The sequence below is a fragment of the Lepus europaeus genome, chromosome 4, assembly GCF_033115175.1.
Source record: "Lepus europaeus isolate LE1 chromosome 4, mLepTim1.pri, whole genome shotgun sequence".
NCBI classification, from domain to species: Eukaryota; Metazoa; Chordata; class Mammalia; order Lagomorpha; family Leporidae; genus Lepus; species Lepus europaeus.
In genome coordinates this window covers 58,855,086-58,875,709 of record NC_084830.1, presented here as the reverse complement: position 1 = coordinate 58,875,709, position 20,624 = coordinate 58,855,086, and the positions used below count along the sequence as shown (strand labels likewise).

Below are 20,624 nucleotides of genomic sequence, written 5' to 3'. Positions count from 1 at the left end.
TGTACTTATCTGTTCTGGAGCAAGTAGAAGGTTACTTCCTTAGAAATAAATTTTATTTCACTTTTCTTGAACTTGTGAGAGTCTTTTCCTATTTTACTTTTTAAGAAGTCACAATATTTCACCTACCTCCTCCTCAAATATATCCCACTCATCCTGGGAACTATGAAAATAGGATTAACATTACATGAATTATTGAGAATTCAGAACAAATCCTTTCAAACAAATGTCAAAACTCAAAATCCACAAAAACAGTGTTTGTTGGGTTTCAGCTTAGCCTAGAGAAATGCTGAGTTTTCAAGATATAAATAAGTTCTAATTACCAATAGTACTGCAGAGATGTTGATGTATGCCATCTTAAAAAAGTAAGATGTGAGACTGGTGAATGTTTCATGTGATTTATTTAAATGATATAGCAAAGCAATAGATAATTTACTGAAGTATATTGCCAATTTGGTGATTTTTAAGAAATATTTAGTATAGTTGACTCTTTCTAGAACACAAATTCTTTTTAAGTATTTGCTTGGATACTTAAAGTGTTTTTTTCTTTAATTCTTGTTAAACAACTGAAATTAAAAAATTGATTTCCACTCAATAGTTTTACCTCAAGTTGATGTTTATACTGCATTACATCCTCTTTATTTCTTGTAAGTTATATTTTAACTTTAAAATAAATAAAGTTACAGATTCAGCTTTTTGGTGTTATCATTGGTATTGAAATAATATTGGGCGTAGATTGCTCTATTGAAGTTTTTCAATATAGATAGCCTGTGCATTAGACAAACATCGTTTCTAAAAATGACTATGGACTACTTTGGCATTCCAAGTGTTTTAAACATATATAAATGAATGATATGTTTCTGTTGAACTATGATTTATCCAGATCTGATGAGAAAATAAATAGGAAAGCTTGCTCTTTTAGCGTTTAGGGGAAAAGAAGCAAGTAGCTAGTCATGTGTCTCTTCTTGCTTGAAATCCCCAAAGTGGAGATCCAAAGGCAACAGGTGCTTCTGTCTCCCTGGGAGAACAATACCAGTATCCAAGATAGGTTGGCATTAATAATAGGCCTCCAAGAGGAAAAAGACTGGTTACAAAATGTTTAAGCAACAGAAGATCTAAATTAGCCATTCCATGGTTTCCTAGAGAGACCTACCAATGTAGTCAAGGTGAGATCAGGCCATAACATTCATAATAAAAGACAATACGACTTTATCAGGTACAGATTCCTGATAGGGAAGATAGGCAAACTCCCAGTGACCAGTTAATAAAGAGAAATTCCCAAACTCTTTTAGTTATCCTTAAAGTTGTTTTTTTTAAATGAATTAACACACCCAAATAAGTGTTCAACTTGCAAAAATCTGTACATAATATATACTGCTGCATAAAGAAAGCACATCAACTAGGCAGATCGCTCTAAAGTGGCTTGGATTATCAAATATCTGCAAGTTAATTTAAATATCACTGTATAAATTGGAAGAATTAGCTTAAATTAACATATTTTATTTGTTCTGTTAGTGAATAACCAAGATTTTAAAGTACCTCAAGCTATTTTATATGCTTATTAGGATAATTGTAATTATTTATTTTATTTAAAAATTAAATTAAGCATACAGTACTTGCTGAATATAAAAATATATAAAAATATATATCAATGAATTATAAATCTTGCCTCCAGCTTCGAAGCATTTCACTCATCTTCATATTTCATGTAACGCTGAGCCCTTTCTGGTCTCTGTTCTGCCATATGTAAGACAAGATACTCACCAACCTTTTGTGCTTCATGAAGCAAAAAAGGTTATTTCACTTGTGAGCGTCTCTTTTATGAAAGCTGATCAAATTTCTGATCTTGTTTATCTTTGTGACTTTAGGTAATGGTAGACATTCAGAAGTCCTCATTGGTATGTTTATCAGTTTGTTTTTTCTGTGATAATAGACCATAAACTTTGACATGATAGGGAGCAAGTCATTCTTTTGCAATTATATTCTTAGCATTTACCTTAATGTGTGGTTGGTATGAATGAATACTTTTGTCTAAACACTTTGTTTACATTTTATGATAGAATTATTAATTATATTCATCCCCTGCTATCACTGCTTGATGCCCAAGTATGCCAGAGGAATATTAAAACACGTTGTCTCCTGTTGGAGGACTTCTGTGCAAGTGAAGACACAGCTTAATACATATACACCAGAATCTGTTAAGACAGAATATAATTAGAATTCTACTTGAATATCATAGATTTTAAGTCAAGTAGGTATTCAAAGAGAGACTTCCATGTGGAAATTGTAGTTCAGTAAAGAAGAAATATTCATAACAAATAAGGGGAAACTGCTTTCCAAATGAATACAGCAAGACTGAAAAGGAGGGAGAGAGAGAGAGAAAGAGAATTCTTCCATCCTCTGGTTCACTTCTGAAATGCTTGCAACAGCTGGAGCTGGGTTGGACCCAAGTCAGGAGATAGGAACTCCACACAGGTTTCCCATATGGGTGTCAGGGACTCCAGTACTTGATCCATCACCTGATGCTTGAGTGTGCATTAGCACCTTAGCAGGAAGCTAGATAGAAAACAGGGATCTGGGACTCAAACCCAAGTACTCTGATCTGGGATGTGGGTGTCCAAATATGCAGCTGATTGCTTCTCTGCGTTTTGACTAAGATCAAGTGTCGTATCTGTTCTTATCAGTTTAGTATCTGATTCTTCCTCTATCCAAATATGCAGTTGAATTGGCTGTATCATAACACCTGTCCACAATCATAAAATATTAAAAGGGTAGAAGGATCCAGGGATCATTAAAAGAGAAAAGAGTGTGTTTGGAAACTTTCATATAGATATAGAGAATTCTGAGAAACAAAGTATTTTTTTAACCTTTGGTGTTAAAAAGAAAAGAAAAGAAAAGGAAAGGAAAGGAAAGGAAAGGAAAGGAAAGGAAAGGAAAGGAAAGGAAAGGAAAGGAAAGGAAAGGAAAGGAAATGGTGTGGGAGGGGAGAGCAAGGAGAGAGAGAGAGAATCTATGTGAAGAAAAGAATCAACCGGTATGTGTATTACATTATCCAAGGTAGGTTGGAAAGAGGATAAATTGAAATGCAGTGTGGAATTGAGTGAGGAACAAATTGGGTGAAGGAGACACCAGAAATGAAAGGAAGAAAGAGACAATTAGTTTTAGGCAGTTAAATTAAGAAGTGATGACCAGGAGGTGGCACTGTGGTGTAGAGGGTAAAGCCAACACCTGCAATGGCAGCATCCTTTTTGGGCACCACTCTGTGTCCCAGTTGCTACATTTCCGATCCAAGTCCCTGCTAATGGCCTGGGAGAACTTGTGGAAGACGACTGAAGTTATTCTGCCCCTGCCACCCGTGTGGGAAACTTGGATGAACTTCCTGGTTCCTGGCTTTGGCCTGGTCCAATCCTGGATGTTGCAGCCATTGAGGTAGTGAACCAGCAGATGGTAAAACTGTTTTCTCCCTCTCTCTCTCTCTCTGTTTGAGTTTCAAAATAAGTAAATAATTCTTTTTTAAAAAAGAAGGGGTGACCAAAATGAACTGAGATGCATTAGAAAGACATTGAAAAATTGAATAATGAGGGCTAGTTTCTGATACCTGAAATTTGAGATGTTAGCCAGATAAAAAAATGGAAATGTCTAAAAGAATAAAGAAGCAATTTAAACTACATTATGCAACTTAATTTCCCTATTCTTCTTACTTTATCAAATGTTTACATATCTTCACACACTAAGTCTTTTTAACCCATTTCCTTTAGGAACATTTCTCATATATTTTATTTAATTTTCACTCTCATTTTTTTAAAAAAAATATTTTATAATGCCATTTACATCAAAAAGTGTGATGTTATTCAATCACTTTAGATATACAATTGCCTATTTGAGAAAGATATCAAGTTTTCTTTCCTTTAAGATGGGGGTGACAATTATTGTCCTCCCTTACTCACAGTGTTTTTATAAGAATCAGAAGAGATGATGGGTATGAAAGCACTTTGAAAACTAAAATCCTTTACAAATGCAAGCTATCATCATTATGATTACTGGGTGCCCTCTATGTGAACCTGAAACAATTTTCAATTTTCATTTATCATGTCACTCTTCTAATGCCTGTAGAGAATGTCCCACGAGATTTTTATCATAGGGCCCTGTTCTAATCAACGAGAAATGTATTTTCATGAAAGCATAATATTGTTTCCATTATAGATATTCTTGAGGTGTTTTTCCTATCTCTTTCATTTCATAACTGCCTTTTCCCCATATTACATGTGTGCAATGAAATTATTTCATCAAGTAGCATGCCACATAAAACCTTAACTGCTTATGTCATCCTCCTTTCTCCTGACTTGGTCTTTTCTGACTTTGTGAGTATGAATTCTCTAATAAGCCCCAATCAAACAGAATATTGAAGATATTGTTAGAAGATAGCGGTGTCAAACTCATTGTTTAGTGGAGTTTGAACTTAGGGTTCGACACCAGCCAAATGAAGCTGTTTTGTCAAAGAAAATTCTGAAGGCTTTCTATACATCTACTCCATCCTCGACCAACTTAGTATTACTTGCATACTTGCAATGATTGTTTGGGCCTTTGACATAATCGCCAAGACCAACATAATCCCAGGTTTCATGATTATCTTCTCCTTCCAACTCTCACTGACACCCCCCAACCTGTGCATAAGTTCCATCAGCTTCTCTGGGTGTGTGCAGTATATTAGAGCACTTTACACGCATATGAATAATCACATTTTGGAAACAAATAACACATTTAATTTGTATAAAACTAGGCTAATTTTACTTCCTGGGCTTCTTAAAAAATAAAAACACTGGGGCTGGGGCTGTGATGTAGCAGGTTAAGCTACACCCTCCAACACTGCTATCCCATGTGGGTGCCAGTTTGATTCCAAGCTGCTTCACTTCAGATCCAGCTACCTACTAATGCACCTGGGAAAGAAGTGGAGGATGGCCCAAGTGCTTGGGCCCCTGCACCAACACAAGAGACCCAAAAGAAGCTCTTGGCTCCTGGCTTCAGCCTTGCCCAGGCCTGGCTTTTGGGGCCATTTGGAGCGTGAACCAGCAGATGGAAGATCTTTCTCTGTGTATGTGTCCCTCCCCCTCTCTCTGTAACTCTGTCTTTCAAATAAATAAATAAAATCTCTCTAAAAAAAAAAAAAAAAAACCAACCTCACTGCTAATTGGAATAATAAGCATAAGAATTAAACTTCAGGTAGCTTCTAAAAGCTATACTATATAAATTTCAGTTATATATCATTACTTTTAAAAGAGGAGAAAGGATAGAAATGAGCCTGGGATATTATTCTGAGAGCCAGGGGGAAAAAAAAAAAAACAGAGCAGGCTCTTGTTTGCTTCCCTGTCCCTGTAGTCTTCATGCTCAGTATTGATGGGCATCTTCCTAGTTTCCTATCTGAGAGAACACAAGTTGTTCTGGATCATTGCACAACTTCTGTCTTTTTTTTTTTTTTTTTTTTTTGGACAGGCAGAATGGACAGTGAGAGAGAGACAGAGAGGAAGGTCTTCCTTTTTCCGTTGGTTCACTGCGCTGTGGCAGGCACACCCTGCCGATCTGAAGCCCGGAGCCAGGTGCTTCTCCTGGTCTCCCGTGTGGGTGCAGAGCCCAAGGACTTGGGCCATCCTCCACTGCACTCCTGGGCCAGAGCAGAGAGCTGGACAGGGAGAGGAGTGACCGGGCCAGAATCCGGCGCCCCAACTGGGAATAGAACCTGGTGTGCCGGCACCGCAGGCGGAGGATTAGCCTATTGAGCCCTAGCGCTGGCCAACAACTTCTGTCTTAATGCCTTGTTACACTTTCTTGAAATCATCTACATGCCTTCTCCTTTTCTTGATTCCAGGTTTGACTGATTAGTTCTTAAGTTTATGAATCCCCATAGCCTCTGGACCATGACTCTCCCAGCAACAATTGTCAGGGCTACCTTTGATGTTAGATAAATCTCAAGCATTCACAGACTGCACCCAGTAACTTGATCTATGGCTGGCTCTAATTTGAATATTGACCTCTCTCATCTTCATTTCTTGGCCAGTTCTACCATGTCACATGAGCCACTGACTCCAGGACCCAGATAGCATACGCTTCCCTCTAGCTCATTCTGCTGCTTCTCAAGATGACCTCACTGTATTTTACCCTGATCATACTGTCCCTGTCCTGCCCCTACCTTTTCTCTGCTTTTCTTGACACTTCAAAGAAGCAGAATGCTGGAAATTAACAAAAGCTTGTCACATCCAAGCATCCATTTAGAGAAGAGGGGCATCCTGTCACAGCTGGGTGTTTTCTGATACTTGCCATAGGTCACCAAGTCACTGCAGATTTACAGTGGAAAGAAAAGCACTGCACTTGAGAATTTGCTATAATTTCCAGCAGCTCCAAACCTGTAATTACTATTGCCACTCTCAGGAAGTGAAGCCTCCATAGTTAGCCTTTGCCCTTATTTCCGATGCTCCTGCCATGTTTTTCTCCTTTTTCTTTTGTTAGAATTTGTATAAGAAATATAAATGTTAAAACCCAGCTCAACTTTTGGACTAACACTGTATATATTTTTTATTTAAATTAATTTGATTCCTTACAAGGCTCAAAGTGCACAGAATAAATTTAAATCATGGTAATAAAATTGCTAATTTTAATAAAAATTGGCAAGATTTTACTTTGACATTTTGATAGATTTATGTTGCACTTTGTAAGTTAGTAGGTCAGTATATTTGCAGAGTAGGTGTGTTCTTTGTTCCATTTTAAAGATAAGGATACTAAAGGGCAAAGGGCATTGCCCATGAGGGTGCTGGAAGTGAATGTGTTCACAGATTTGCCTTGGCAGCAGCTGGGAGCTGTCAATCTTCCGTACTGTACCTCAGGATCCTGTGTAGTAAATCCTGAGAGCCAGTGGTCATCTGGTCATCTTCTTACTGAAATTCATTCCTTGGCTCTACATGGTATTCAGGATGCATTATCAGGGAGGGTTAGAAGGCTTTCGTTGTATCACTCCATCCTACCACTTCTCTCCAGCCATTATAAAAACCTTGTAGAGACTTTATTTGGAAATGCTGTCCCCATTTTTCATCTGAATAACCAACTTCTGTTTTTGGGTTGGGTCTTTTGAGGAAACCCAATTGAGTCTGAGTTGGCTTCATATGACATCTTGAGTAATTTCTGTTTTATCCACTAGTGCCATTATTTTTCTCATTTCCTTAGGTTAAGCTTCTGAGGGTAGAGATGCCCTGTTTCATTTTTGTTTCTTCTTTTTATTCATCTGTAAGATAAGTGTAGTAATAACTACCTAGTAGATTTATTGGAGGGATTAAAGGTAATGTATGTAAGTAAAATAACTAACAGTGCCAAAGACATGGTAATAAAACTAACAATAACTCATATTTAGTAAAACCATTTTCTGTGTACCAGGTACTATGGTAGGGGATTAATGTGTATTATGTGTAACCCTTATGTAATGATTTTATTGAATGGCCTGTATGAAAACCGAAATGCTCTTTTACTTTTGTCTTCAACCACATTATCAAATCTGAAATTTGATACATGTTAGGCAGAGAACATAGTTTCTCAGATCTTCAGCTATAACATAAATCAATTTCAGTAATTTAAGCTTATGTTCAGATATTGAAATTTCCAAGCTATCCTTAATTCAAATAAATTCAAAATCATTCCCCTTCCATCAATTCAGATCTGATGCTTGTTTCTAACTCTGCATTGCGAAATAGTTTTTGACTTCTAGTCTGCCCCTGCAATCTATACCTGTGATGTTGTCAGAGATTGACTGTTTGGTGAGCTGTTTTCTTTTCTTTTTTTGTGTATATGTGTGTGTGTGTGTGTGTTTTAATGACATTTTATTTATGAAACTGAAACTTGAATTTCTGCAGTTTTCATGTATTAGGAAATGCTCTTTCCCTCACCCCCAATCTTTAAAAGATATAAACACCACAAATTTTTAGCTGCAAGCCATAGAATAACCATAGTCAGCTGGATTTGGTCTGTAGGCTGTAATCTGCCAACTCTCAACCAGACGGCCATCTTGGTAACTGAATACTCATAACTTTCATACGCTAATGGAAAGGCATTTATCCAAAGTAATCATGTTATGGTCTCCTGTACAAATGAAAAGTTAATAGTTCAATTAAAAAATGGTAGAAGATTTGAAAAATCACATGCTTTTCAGTAGAACAGATCACAACAAACTCACAGGACACCTGAGCCACAGGAGTATTACAGGTATATTGGCTTTCAAGCGGCTTTCAAGCAGCAAATTAATTTTTTGAAGAATATCATCAATTCTTACTTACCTCTACACAAACAAATATTATCCACTCAAAGCCTACTTCTAATTCTTGGTCTGCAACAATACTTGAAGGCTGTGTCTCCCAAAGAAAGCACAGTGGTTGATACTAGAGACTGTGCACTCAGAGAGGTGAACTGAGACAAATTAGGACAACAAAGAGAATACTTTGTAAGCAAAACAAAATTTTGGCAACCTCATGCCAGACCCTAAAATCTTTTGGAAACTGTACTGACTCATAAGATCAAAAGTTTGAGGGGGCAGGGTTGGTGCTCTGGCTTAGCAGGTAAAGCCGCTGCCTGCAGTGCCGGCATTCCGTGTGGGTGCTGGTTCGAGTTCTGGCTACTCCATTTCTGATCCAGCTCTCTGCTATGGCCTGGGAAAGCTGTGGAAGATGGCCCAAGTCCTTGGGCCCTTGCACTCATGTGGAGACCCGAAAGAAGCTCCTGGCTCCTGGGTTCGGATTGGCCCAGCTATGGCTGTTGTGGCCAATTGGGGAGTGAACCAGTGGATGGAAGACCTCTCTCTCTCTCTGCCTCTCCTTCTCTGTGTAACTCTGAGTTTCAAATAACTAAATGAGTCTTTAAAAAAAAAGTTTGAGGGGCAAGAATTTTGGTACAGAGAGTTAGGCTGCTGCTTGTGATGCCTGTACCCCATATCGAAGTGCCAGCAGTGTTGGTTCCCTTGCTTTCAATACAGCATCCTGCTAATGTCCCTGGAAGGCAGAAAATGATAGGTTCCTGTCACCTACATGGGAAATCCAGATAGAATTCCAGGCTCTTGGCTTCAGCCTGGTCCAGTTCTGGCTATTGAGATTTTGCTATGTGGTCTCTTTTAGAAAACAAGCACACAAAAAAGCAGGAATTTCTCCCCCATCCTTTATATTCTCCTGAGAAGGTGCTCAGTAAATATTTGTTGAGTGACTAGGCTGAGAACTCTCCCCATCTTTGTGCCTCTTTTTAAAAGTTGACCCCTTACAGAAACCCCGCAAAGTGGTTGGTTGCAGTTGCATAGTGATTAAGGACTACGGCAAAGAATCTCAGGCCAAGGATATCATTGAAGAATACTTCAAATGCAAGAAATGAACAAATAAAAATTTGGCTCATTAGAAACAAAAGTTGACCCCTTCCATATAGAAATTTCCTATAAAATCTTAGGGTTCGCAGCACAGCTTACTTACTGATGATGCCTGTGGAAAAGTAAATGGTTTGAGCGCAGGACGTGCAAGAGGAGACGCTTGGAGTCTTCACTGGGAGGACTAAGTTGCTGCAGAACATTTTGCTCACCAGTACGCCAGGAGTTGGGAAAACCACATTGGGCAAAGGACTTGCATCAAGATCAAGACTGAAATATGGTAACTTGGGTGATTTCACTCGAGAAGGGGAATTATATGATAGCTTTGTTGAAGAGTATAATTGTCCTGTTTTAGATGAAGATAGAGTGATGAGTTAGATAACCAAATGCGAGATGGTGGAGTTATTATTGATTGCTATAGCTGTGATTTCTGGTGAGATATTTTCGTAGATGGTTCAGAGCACTGTCCATCCCCCACATTGCCAGTATTTGGACCTGATTCCTCTGACCAGGCACATATGTATTTAGGTTACCACCTAATTCCAGCCTACAATAGACAACTCTATATTCTTCTACTTGGGTTCCCTTGCTTGTGAAGGTGGCTCTTTTCAGTGGGGTCTCATAAAGATATCAACTCACTTTCACTGGGTTATACTGAGCTCCTGGGAAATGCAGGTATTCTTGTCATGACAAGTGATGGTATGTAGGCTGTCTGCTGTATTCTCTGCTTGTCATCCTGCCTTCTGAATTCTCTGGAAAGGAAAGGAACTGGCATCTCAATGTTCACATTTGCCCAAACTCAAGAAGCCATATGGCAGCTTGTTCCAGAATCTTCTCATCACATTAGTCATGTTGAGGTTGGCCTGCACCTTTCTGATGCTCAGTAATTTGTGGTCAGTATTTGGACACTACTCCATCTGCCTTGCACTCACTTAGATCCAGTGGAGCTCACCTTGTTGAGTATCTTAATGGAGCATCAGTGAAAGGAGGAAAAATCATACCTGTTTTCTCCCCTTGGATAATGTCTCATTGCCTTAGTTACTTTATTTCTCTCCATATGCTCAGAAATTCTGCTTTTGGGATACCAGATGAATGCTATAGTCATAGCCAATTTGATTACTTGTTCAGAAACCCTGAGAGAGGTGCCTAACAGCTTCGGTCAGAATCTTTTCTCCTATTGTTCTTTATCTTAGGGTTTTAGTTGAAACGTTTAAAGCAACAGGAAATGTCCTATTTCACATCTTGTTATATTTAAAGTACTACTATATTACTGAAGAACAGGGAGTTTAAAAGTTAAATTATTATTCATTATGACTAAAAATCTTACCTAAAGTCCAAATCCAGTGTGCATCAAGATTAATTTGATTCCACACTGACTTTTCTTTGTATTGACCTTCAAATGTGGTTGTTCATTTTTGATTACCTTTGGCATCTGTAAGTTGAGATAGACAGTATGGAACTCTTCAGGATTTATTTAGATTTTGACAACATACAATTGTAACTTTGATGTTTTGAGCATATTGACTTATATGTTTTAATCCTCTCCTGCTTTGTGGTAGTAACTATCAGAATTTTCTCCAGTAAGTGAAAACACTTGATATAAGTAAGGCAGTGACTAGCTCATTGTGATAATCCAATACATAGCTGTTAAATGAAAGACTGCAGGAATTCAAAGTTAGCTGATGCTACCACTCCTGGCAAATAGTGACTACTGCTGAATTTTGTCTGATATTTTCATTGTGTGGGTCCCAATGTTCACCCATCCATCATCAACCCTACATTCAAGGAAATGTCTCTCGCATTTTTATTGGATGCCTGCATTTTCCTTACAACCAAGTAGGAGAAAAATCAGACTTTGAAAGCAGGCTGATTGTCTGAGAGTTGAAAATTTAATCATCAAGAACCAATTTAAAAGTGCCAAGTTTTAGAAAACCTAGAGAATTTTAACTTTAAATATAAAATCCTTTACTGCTCCATGGTAGCCTCAACTTTATGTCAGTTTTTAAATTTGAAACATGTAGATAAATGGCCACTGCAAAATAGTTTAATATAGTGTAATAGAAATTTTTTTAATGTTCAGAGGGAAAAAAGATCAGATAATCTTAGGGATCTTTAAAGAGTTTTACAAACAATTCTGTCACATTAATCCACTAAAGTTCAATGAGTTAAAATAACATGAGAATATTTAGTTCTTTTCTTATACGTAAAGTATTCATACATATATTGAATTCATCAAATAGATTTTCATATAAAATTATAAGTGAAGGGCCAGCACCGTGGCACAGTGGGCAAACTCACTGCTGATCAAATGCTACATCCTACGTTGGAGTATTATGCTGTTCCACTTCTGGTCTACCTCCCCTGAGACTGATGTTGGAGACCCTGATGGAGTTCTGGGCTCCTGGCTATGGCTTGGCCCAGCCCTGGCTGTTGCATTTGGGAAGTGAACCAGCAGACAGAAGATCTTTCTCTTTTGCTTTCACTCTTACTATCACTCTTTCTCTTGTTCTTCTCTCCAATAAATAAATAAATCTTCAAAAAATGTTTAAACTATGAGTGAAATGCAAAAATTGTTGTCACACCTAGTTTATATGCTGATATCTTTGCACTCAAGTTCATTTGCTGCACAAATGAAACATTTAAAACATCTAAGTATATCTGTGTACATGGAGTTCTAGAAAATGTAAAGCTGTTTTGAAAGAAAGGAAATCAGAATGGAAGAATAAGGTAGGGGCTTCACTGGGAAGAAGCACAAGAAAATATTTTCAGCTGTTAGTCTGAATTATTGTATTGGTTATGTGGTTATTTCTCAGTTGCCAAAATGAATCAAATAGTCCTTTTGCACAGTGAGTGGATCTCCCCATGTACACTGTACCCCAGTAAAGCTCAGGGGAATTGGGAAGAGGGAGAAAAAAAATCTTTATTGAGTTTAGGCTATTTTACTTGCAATATATTTTATTATGATAAAGTGGACAGGAAAGTGATAGACAAATTATTTTAAATATGTTCTGCATGAATAATAAAATGTCAAATTCCAAATAATCATAAAGATAATTAATCTGATCCTCGCTTCATTCACTCTTGACTGAGTTAATGTTAATGAGTTCTCCTCTGTCTTTCAGAAACCAAATAGAACATAGTCTTTGCCTTGTTCATGTGCTGTTAGTTATCTGTTGCTATGTAAGAAATTGTCCTGGAGTCAAGTGGTTAAAGACAACACATTCATTATTTATGGTTTCTGAGTCAGGAATGCATGTACTGCTTAGCTGGTGCCTCTGTTTCACAGGGTTCCTCACAAAACCACAACCAAAAGATTAGGCAGGCTTTGGGGTCTCATCTGAAAGCTCCTCTGGTAAAAAATCTGTTTCCAAGCTCAGCTACAAAGTTTTTTGGAGAATTCATTACATAAAGTACTATTGACCCAGGGCCTCCATGCCCTTGCTGGCTGTTGACCAGAAGCTGATCTCTCCAATCCTGCAGATCACCCTTCCCAACATGGCCCCTTTATCAGAGCCAGGAAGGTGCTGGAGAGTGTTAGCCAGGAAAATGAACTCATGGTATTTTTTTAAAAAAAGATTTATTTATTTACATGAAAGTTAGAGTTACACAGAGAGAATAGGAGAAGTAGAGAGAGAGAAAGAGGTCTTCTGTTTGCTGGTTCCCCTCCAATTGGACGCAATGGCTAGAGCTGAGCTGATCCGAAGCCAGGAGCTTCTTCCAGGTCTCCTACATGGGTGCAGGGGCCCAAGGACTTGAACCATCTTCTGTTGCTTTCCCAGGCCATAGCAGAGAGCTGGATTGGAAGTGCAGCAGCCAGGACTTGAACCAGCGCCCATATGGAATGCCAACACTGCAGGAGGTGGCTCTACATGCTACGCCACAGTGCTGGCCCCACATGGACTTTTAAATGCAATCCCAGAAATAATGTAGTCTCAACTTTGCCTTGTGCTGTTGGTTACAAGCAAGTTAGAGAAGGGAAATAACAAGGATATCAGTACCAGGAAGGGAGGAATCTGTGGCAGACATTTTAAATGCTGCCTGCCATAGGAAGTCTAATTGATTCACCAAATCTTCAGACTTACTCCATCAAAAAAAAAAAAAATAGATCATCCAGCAAGTGTTTTAATGTTTTATTTTTCTTTTTTTTTCTATTTTTAAAAAACTTTTATTTAATGAATATAAATTTCCAAAGTACAGCTTATGGATTACAATGGCTTCCCCCCTCCCATAACTTCCCTCCCACATGCAACCCTCCCCTTTCCCGCTCCCTCTCCCCTTCCATTCACATCAAGATTCATTTTCAATTCTCTTTATATACAGAAGATCAGTTTAGTATATATTAAGTAAATATTTCAACAGTTTGCCCCCATATAGCAACACAAAGTGAAAAAATACTGTTGGAGTACTAGATATAGCATTAAATAACAGTGTACAGCACACTAAAGACAGAGATCTTACATGATATACTTTAAAATTAATTAATTTTCTATGCAAGTTCCAATTTAACACCAGGTTGTTTTTTTTCATTTCCAATTATCTATATAAATAAGATCGATTCTATATATAATTAGTAAAGATTTCATCAGTTTGCACCCACACAGAAACACAAAGTATAAAAATATTGTTTTAGTACTAGTTATAGCATCACTTCACATTAGACAACACATTAAGGACAGATCCCACATGAGATGTAAGTACACAGTGACTCCTGTTGCTGACTTAACAATTTGACACTCTTGTTTATGGCGTCAGTAATCTCCCTAGGCTCTAGTCATGAGTTGCCAAGGCTATGGAAGCCTTTAGAGTTTGCTGACTTTGATCTTATTCCAATAGGTTCATAGTCAAAGTGGAAGTTCTCCCCTCCCTTTGGAGAAAGGTATCTCCATCTTTGATGGCCCCATTCTTTCCACTGGGATCTCGCAGAGATCTTTCATTTAGGTCTTCTTCTTTTTTTTCTTTTCCATGGTATCTTGGCTTTCCATGCCTACAATACTCTCATGGGCTCTTCAGCCAGATCCAAATGCCTTAAGGGCTGATTCTGAGGCCAGAGTGCTGATTAGAACATCTGCCATTCTATGAGTCTGCTGTGTATCACGCTTCCCATGTTGGATCCTTCTCTCCCTTTTTGATTCCATCAGTTAGTATTAGCATACACTAGTCTTGTTTGTGTGATCCCTTTGACTCTTAGACCTATCAGAGTCATCAATTATGAACTGAAATTGATCACTTAGACTAGTGAGATGGCATTGGTACATGCCACCTTCATGGGATTGTATTGGAATCCCCTGGCACATTTCTAACTCCACCATTTGGGGCAAGTCTGATTGAGCATGTCCCAAATTGTACATCTCCTCCCTGTCTTATTCCTACTCTTATATTTAACAGGGATCACTTTTCAGTTAAAATTTAAACACCTAAGAATAATTGTGTGTTAATTACAGAGTTCAACCACTAGTACTAGAACAACAACAACAACAACAAAAATACTAAAAAGGATAAAGTATTACATGTACATCTAGAGTCAGGACAAGAGCTGATCAGGTCATTGTTTCTTATAGTGTCCATTTCACTTCAACAGGTTTCCCCTTTGGTGCTCAGTTATCACCAATCAGGGAAAACAAATGATATTTGTCTCTTTGGGACTGGCTTAATTCACTCAGCATGATGTTTTCCAGATTCCTCCATCTTGTTGCAAATGACCGGGTTTCATTGTTTCTTACTGCTGTATAGTATTCTATACTATAGTTTCTTTATCCAGTCTACTGTTGATGGGCATTTGGGTTGGTTCCAGGTCTTAGCTATTGTGAATTGAGCTGCAATAAACATTAAGGTGCAGATGGCTTTTTTATTTGCCAAATTAATTTCCTTTGGGTAAATTCCAAAGAGTGGTATGGCTGGGTCATGTGTTAGAGCTATATTCAGGCTTCTGAGGAATCTCCAGACTGACTTCCATAGTGGCTTAACCAGTTTGCATTCCCACCAACAGTGGGTTAGTGTCCCTTTTTCCCCACATCCTCTCCAGCATCTATTGTGGGTAGATTTTTGAATGTGCAACATTCTCACCGAGTTGAGGTGAAACCTCATTGTGGTTTTGATTTGCATTTCTCTGATTGCTAGTGATCTTGAACATATTTTCATGTGCCTGTTGGCCATTTGGATTTCCTCTTTGGAAAAATGTCTATTGAGGTCCTTGGCCCATCTCTTAAGTGGATTGTTTGTTTGGTTGTTGCGGAGTTTCTTGATTTCTTTGTAGATTCTGGTTATCAACCCTTTATCTGTAGCATAGTTTGCAAATATTTTTTCCCATTCTGTTGGTTGCCTCTTCATTTTCCTGACTGTTTCTTTTGAAGTACAGAAACTTCTCAATTTGATGCAATCCCAAATGTTAATTTTGGTTTTGCCTGCCTGTGCTTCTGGGGTATTTTCCAAGAAGTCTTTGCCTGTACCTATATCTTGCAGGGTTTCTCCAATGCTCTCTAATAATTTGATGGTTTCAGTTCGTAGATTTAAGTCTTTAATCCATGTTGGGTGAATTTTTGTGTAAGGTGAAAGGTGTGGGTCTTGCTTCAAGCTTCTGCACGTGGAAATCCAATTTTCCCAGCACCATTTATTGAATAGACTGTCCTTATTCCAGGGATTAGTTTTGGATCTTTGATCAAATATAAGTTGGCTGTAGATGTTTGGATTGATTTCTGGTGTTTCTATTCTGTTCCATTTTTCTATCCATCTGTTTCTGTACCAGTACCATGCTGTTTTGATAACAACTCTCCTGTAGTATGTCCTGAAATCTGGTATTGTGATGCCTCCGGCTTTGTTTTTGTTGTACAAGATTGCTTTGGCTATTCGAGGTCTTTTGTGTCTCCATATGAATTTCAGCATCATTTTTTCCAGATCTGAGAAGAATGTCTTTGGTATTTTGATTGGTATCGCATTGAATGTATAAATTGCTTTTGGGAGAATAGACATTTTGATGATATTGATTCTTCCAATCCATGAGCATGGAAGATTTCTCCATTTTTTGGTATCCTCTTCTATTTCTTTCTTTAAGGTTTTGTAGTTTTCATCGTAGAGATCTTTAACGTCCTTGATTAAGTTTATTCCAAGGTATTTGATTGTTTTTGTAGCTATTGTGAATGGGATTGATCTTAGAAGTTCTTCCTCAGCCGTGGCATTGCCTGTGTATACAAATGCTGTTGATTTTTGTGGATTGATTTTGTATCCTGCTACTTTGCAAAACTCTTCTATGAGTTCCAATAGTCTCTTAGTAGAGTTCTTTGGGTCCCCTAAATAAAGAATCATATCATCTGCAAAGAGGGATAGTTTGAGTTCTTCCTTCCCGATTTGTATCCCTTTAATTTCTTTTTCTTGCCTAATAGCTCTGGCTAAAACTTCCAGAACTATATTGAATAGCAGTAGTGAGAGTGGTCATCCCTGTCTGGTACCAGATCTCAACGGCAATGCTTCCAACTTTTCCCCATTCAATATGATGTTGGCCGTGGGTTTTTCATATATTGCTTTGATTGTATTGAGGAATGTTCCTTCCATACCCAGTTTGCTTAGAGTTTTCATCATGAAAGGGTGTTGTATTTTATCAAATGCTTTCTCTGCGTCTATTGAGAGAATCATATGGTTTTTCTTCTGCAGTCTGTTAATGTGGTGTATCACGTTGATTGTTTTGCGAACTTTGAACCATCCCTGCATACCAGGGATAAATCCCACTTGGTCTGGGTGGATGATCTTTCTGATGTGTTGTTGCATTCTATTGGCCAGAATTTTATTGAGTATTTTTGCATCTATGTTCATCAGGGATTTTGTTCTGTAATTCTCTTTCAATGCTGCATCTTTTTCTGGCTTTCATTTAAGGTGATGCTGGCTTCATAGAAAGAATTTGGTAGTATTCCCTCTTTTTCGATTGTTCTGAGTAGTTTGAGAAGTGGAGTTAGTTCTTGAAATGTCTGGTAGAATTCAGCAGTGAATCCATGTGGTCCTGGGCTTTTCTTTGTTGGGAGGGCCTTTATTACTTTTTCAATTTCTGTCTCAGTTATGGGTCTGTTTAGGTTTTCTATGTCTTCCTGGCTCAATTTAGGTAGGTTGTATGTGTCCAAGAATCTGTCCATTTCTGATAGATTTCCCTGTTTGCTGGCATACAAGTCCTTTTAGTAATTTCTGATGATTCTTTTTATTTCTGTGGTGTCTGTTGTTACGTTTCCATTTTCATCTCTGATTTCATTGATTTGGGTCTTTTCTCTTCTTTTTTTAGTTAGTTGGGCCAATGGGGTGTCAATTTTGTTTATTTTTTCAAAAAACCAGCTCCTCATTTGGCTGATTTTTTGTAATGTTTTTTTGGATTCAATCCTGTTGATTTCTTCTTTGATTTTAATTATTTCTCTTCTCCTACTGGGTTTGAGTCTGGTTTGCTGCAGATTTTCTAGATCCTTGAGATGACTTGAAAGCTCATCTATTTGGTGCCTTTCCAATTTCTTGATGTAGGCACCTGTTGATATAAACTTTCCTCTTAACACTGCTTTTGTTGTATCCCATAGGTTTTGGTATGTTGTGCTGTTATCCTCATTTACTTCCAGAAAATTTTTGATTTCTCTTTTAATTTCTTCTATGACCCATTGTTCATTCAGGAGCATATTGTTCAATCTCCATGTGTTTGCATATGCTCTAGGGATTCCTGAGTTGCTAATTTCCAATTTCATTCCTTTGTGGTCTGAGAAACTGCATGGTATGATTCTAATTCTTTTGAATTTACTGAGACTTGCTTTATGGCCTAGAGAAGAACCTAGAGAAGGTTCCACGTACTGCTGAGCAGAATGTAAATGCTTTATGTGTAGGATGAAAAGTTCTGTAGATATCTGTTAGATCCATTTGGGCTATAGTGTCGTTTAAATCTACTGTCTCCTTGTTGATCTTCTGTCTTGTTGATCTGTCTATCTCTGAGAGTGGAGTATTGAAGTCCCCCAGTAGTATTGTATTGGGGTCTAAGTCTCCCTTTAAGTCCCTTAACAAGTCTTTTAAATAAGCTGGTTCCCTGTAATTAGGTGCAGATACATTGATAATCGTTATATCTTCCTGTTGAATGGATCCCTTAATCATTATATAGTGCCCCTCTTTGTCTCTCCTAACAGTTTTGTGGTAAAGTTTATGTTGTTTGATATTAAGATGGCTACGCCCACTCTTTTTTCATTTCTGTTGGCATGGTATAACTTTTTCCAGCCTTTCACTTTCAGTCTGTATGCATCATTTTTGGAAAGATGAGTTTCTTGTAAGCAGCAAGAAGATGGGTTTTGTTCCTTAACCCAATCAGCCAATTGGTGTCTTTTAACTGAACAGTTCAGGCCATTAACATTCAATGTGACTATTGAGAAAGAGTAACTTTGCCCTGTCATTTGCCAAAGATATTTTCTAATATCTGGTTTGAGATTCCTGTGATCTTTTGCTGTGAGGTTTCCTTCCTTTACCTTCTTTCATATTGGTGACCGTGTTTCTGTGTTTCTGTGTGTAACACATCTTTAAGCATCTTTTGCAGGGCTGGATAAGTGGCGACAAATTCTTTCAATTTCTGTTTGCTGTGAAAGGTCTTTCTTTCACCTTCATTCACAAATGAGAGCTTTGCAGGATATAATATTCTTGGCTGGCAGTTTTTCTCTCTTAGTACCTGGGCTATATCTCACCATTCCCTCCTAGCTTGTAGGGTTTCTAATGAGAAGTCAGCTGTGAGTCTAATTGGAGATCCTCTGAGAGTAATCTGACGTTTCTCTCTTGCACATTTTAGAATCTTTTCTTTATGTTTCACTGTGGTGAGTTTAATTATGACGTGTCATGGTGAGGATATCTTTTGGTCATGTTTATTAGGGGTTCTATGAGCTTCCTGTACTAGGATGACTCTGTCCTTCTCCAAACCTGGGAAATTTTCTGCTAGTATCTCACTAAAAATGCCTTCTAATCCTTTCTCCCTCTCCATTCCTTCAGGAACTCCAGGAACCCAAATGTTGGTTTTTTTCATAGTATCTTGTAGATCCCTGACAGTATTTTTTAGATTTCTGATTTCTTCTTCTTTTCTTTGATTTGACTGTTTCCTTTCCTGTTCTCTGTCTTCTAAATCCGATATTCTCTCTTCTGCTTCACCCATTCTGTTTTTAAGGCTCTCTAATGTGTTTGTCATTTGATCTATTGAGTTCTTCATTTCATTATGGTTTCTCCTCACTATCACAGTTTCATGTTCTACTAGTTGTTTCATTTCATTTTGATTCCTCCTTAATGTTTCATTTTGATGTGACAGGTTTTCTATCTTGTCCATTAAGGATTTCTATAGTTCAAGAATTTGTTTTTGAGAACTTCTTAATGTTCTTATCAATTTTTTGAGATCCGCTTCTTGCATTTCCTCTATCTCTTCATCTTCATAATCTTGAATTGGGGTGTCTTGTTCATTTGGGGGCACTATAGTGTCTTCCTTGCTCTTGTTACCTCGGTTTCTACGTTTGTTGTTTGGCATGTTGGACATAATTTATGGTTTTTTTTGCTGTAGTGTTTTTTTTCTTGTTATACTGTGCCTCTAAGTGGGCTGTCTGCTTTGATGGATCCTTAGAGGCTGTGATGGGTGTGGCAGAGAGCTCTGTTTGATTCTTCAGGTTTAAGGGTGTGCCAAGGGTGACACCCAGATTGTTCTCTCCCTTGCTCCTTGCTCGATCTCTCTCTCTCTCTCTCTCTCTCTCTCTCTTTTTTTTTTTTTTTTTGACTCAGTTGGGAAGTGATTCCGCACAGCTGAGTGGAATTGAGTGTAGTTGAAATCTGGCCTCTGTGAGTATTTGTTTGATCTACCCCTGGGACCACACAAAGAGTTTATGCAGCCCTCAATGTGTTCTCAAATTTCTCCAAGTCCCAAGGTTACCGAGTTTGTGTACTCGGTGAGTTCGCTAGCCCCCCCTTGGATTTTCACAGTCTCAGATAGTTAGCTCCACCTGCTTTCACTAGATTCTAACCTCCTGTTATTTCTCCTGACCAGAGTCAAGTTTTTCTGCTTGGCTACTCGCGGTTGCCGCTTTACATATATAAAATGGCACCTGCTCTTTGTCTTGCTCGGCTTTGTAAGGTGAGTGGAGAGAAAGGCTAGTGTCTGTGCTGGTTCCCCTGATTTATTCTTTTTTTTTTTTCTCTCCTCCAGTCAGCCTGGTGAAATTTCCCCAGTGGGGTCTCAGGCCTCTGCCTTTCCTCATCAACGGCTCGGATTTCTGAGGTTTTT

The 20,624-nt window shown here is 38.1% G+C and overlaps 1 pseudogene; it reads left to right on the top strand.

Annotated features, from left to right (window-relative positions):
• The first annotated feature begins 2,629 nt into the window (after positions 1-2,629).
• Positions 2,630-2,742, top strand: LOC133758995 (U2 spliceosomal RNA; annotated as a pseudogene).
• The last annotated feature ends 17,882 nt before the right edge of the window (positions 2,743-20,624 follow it).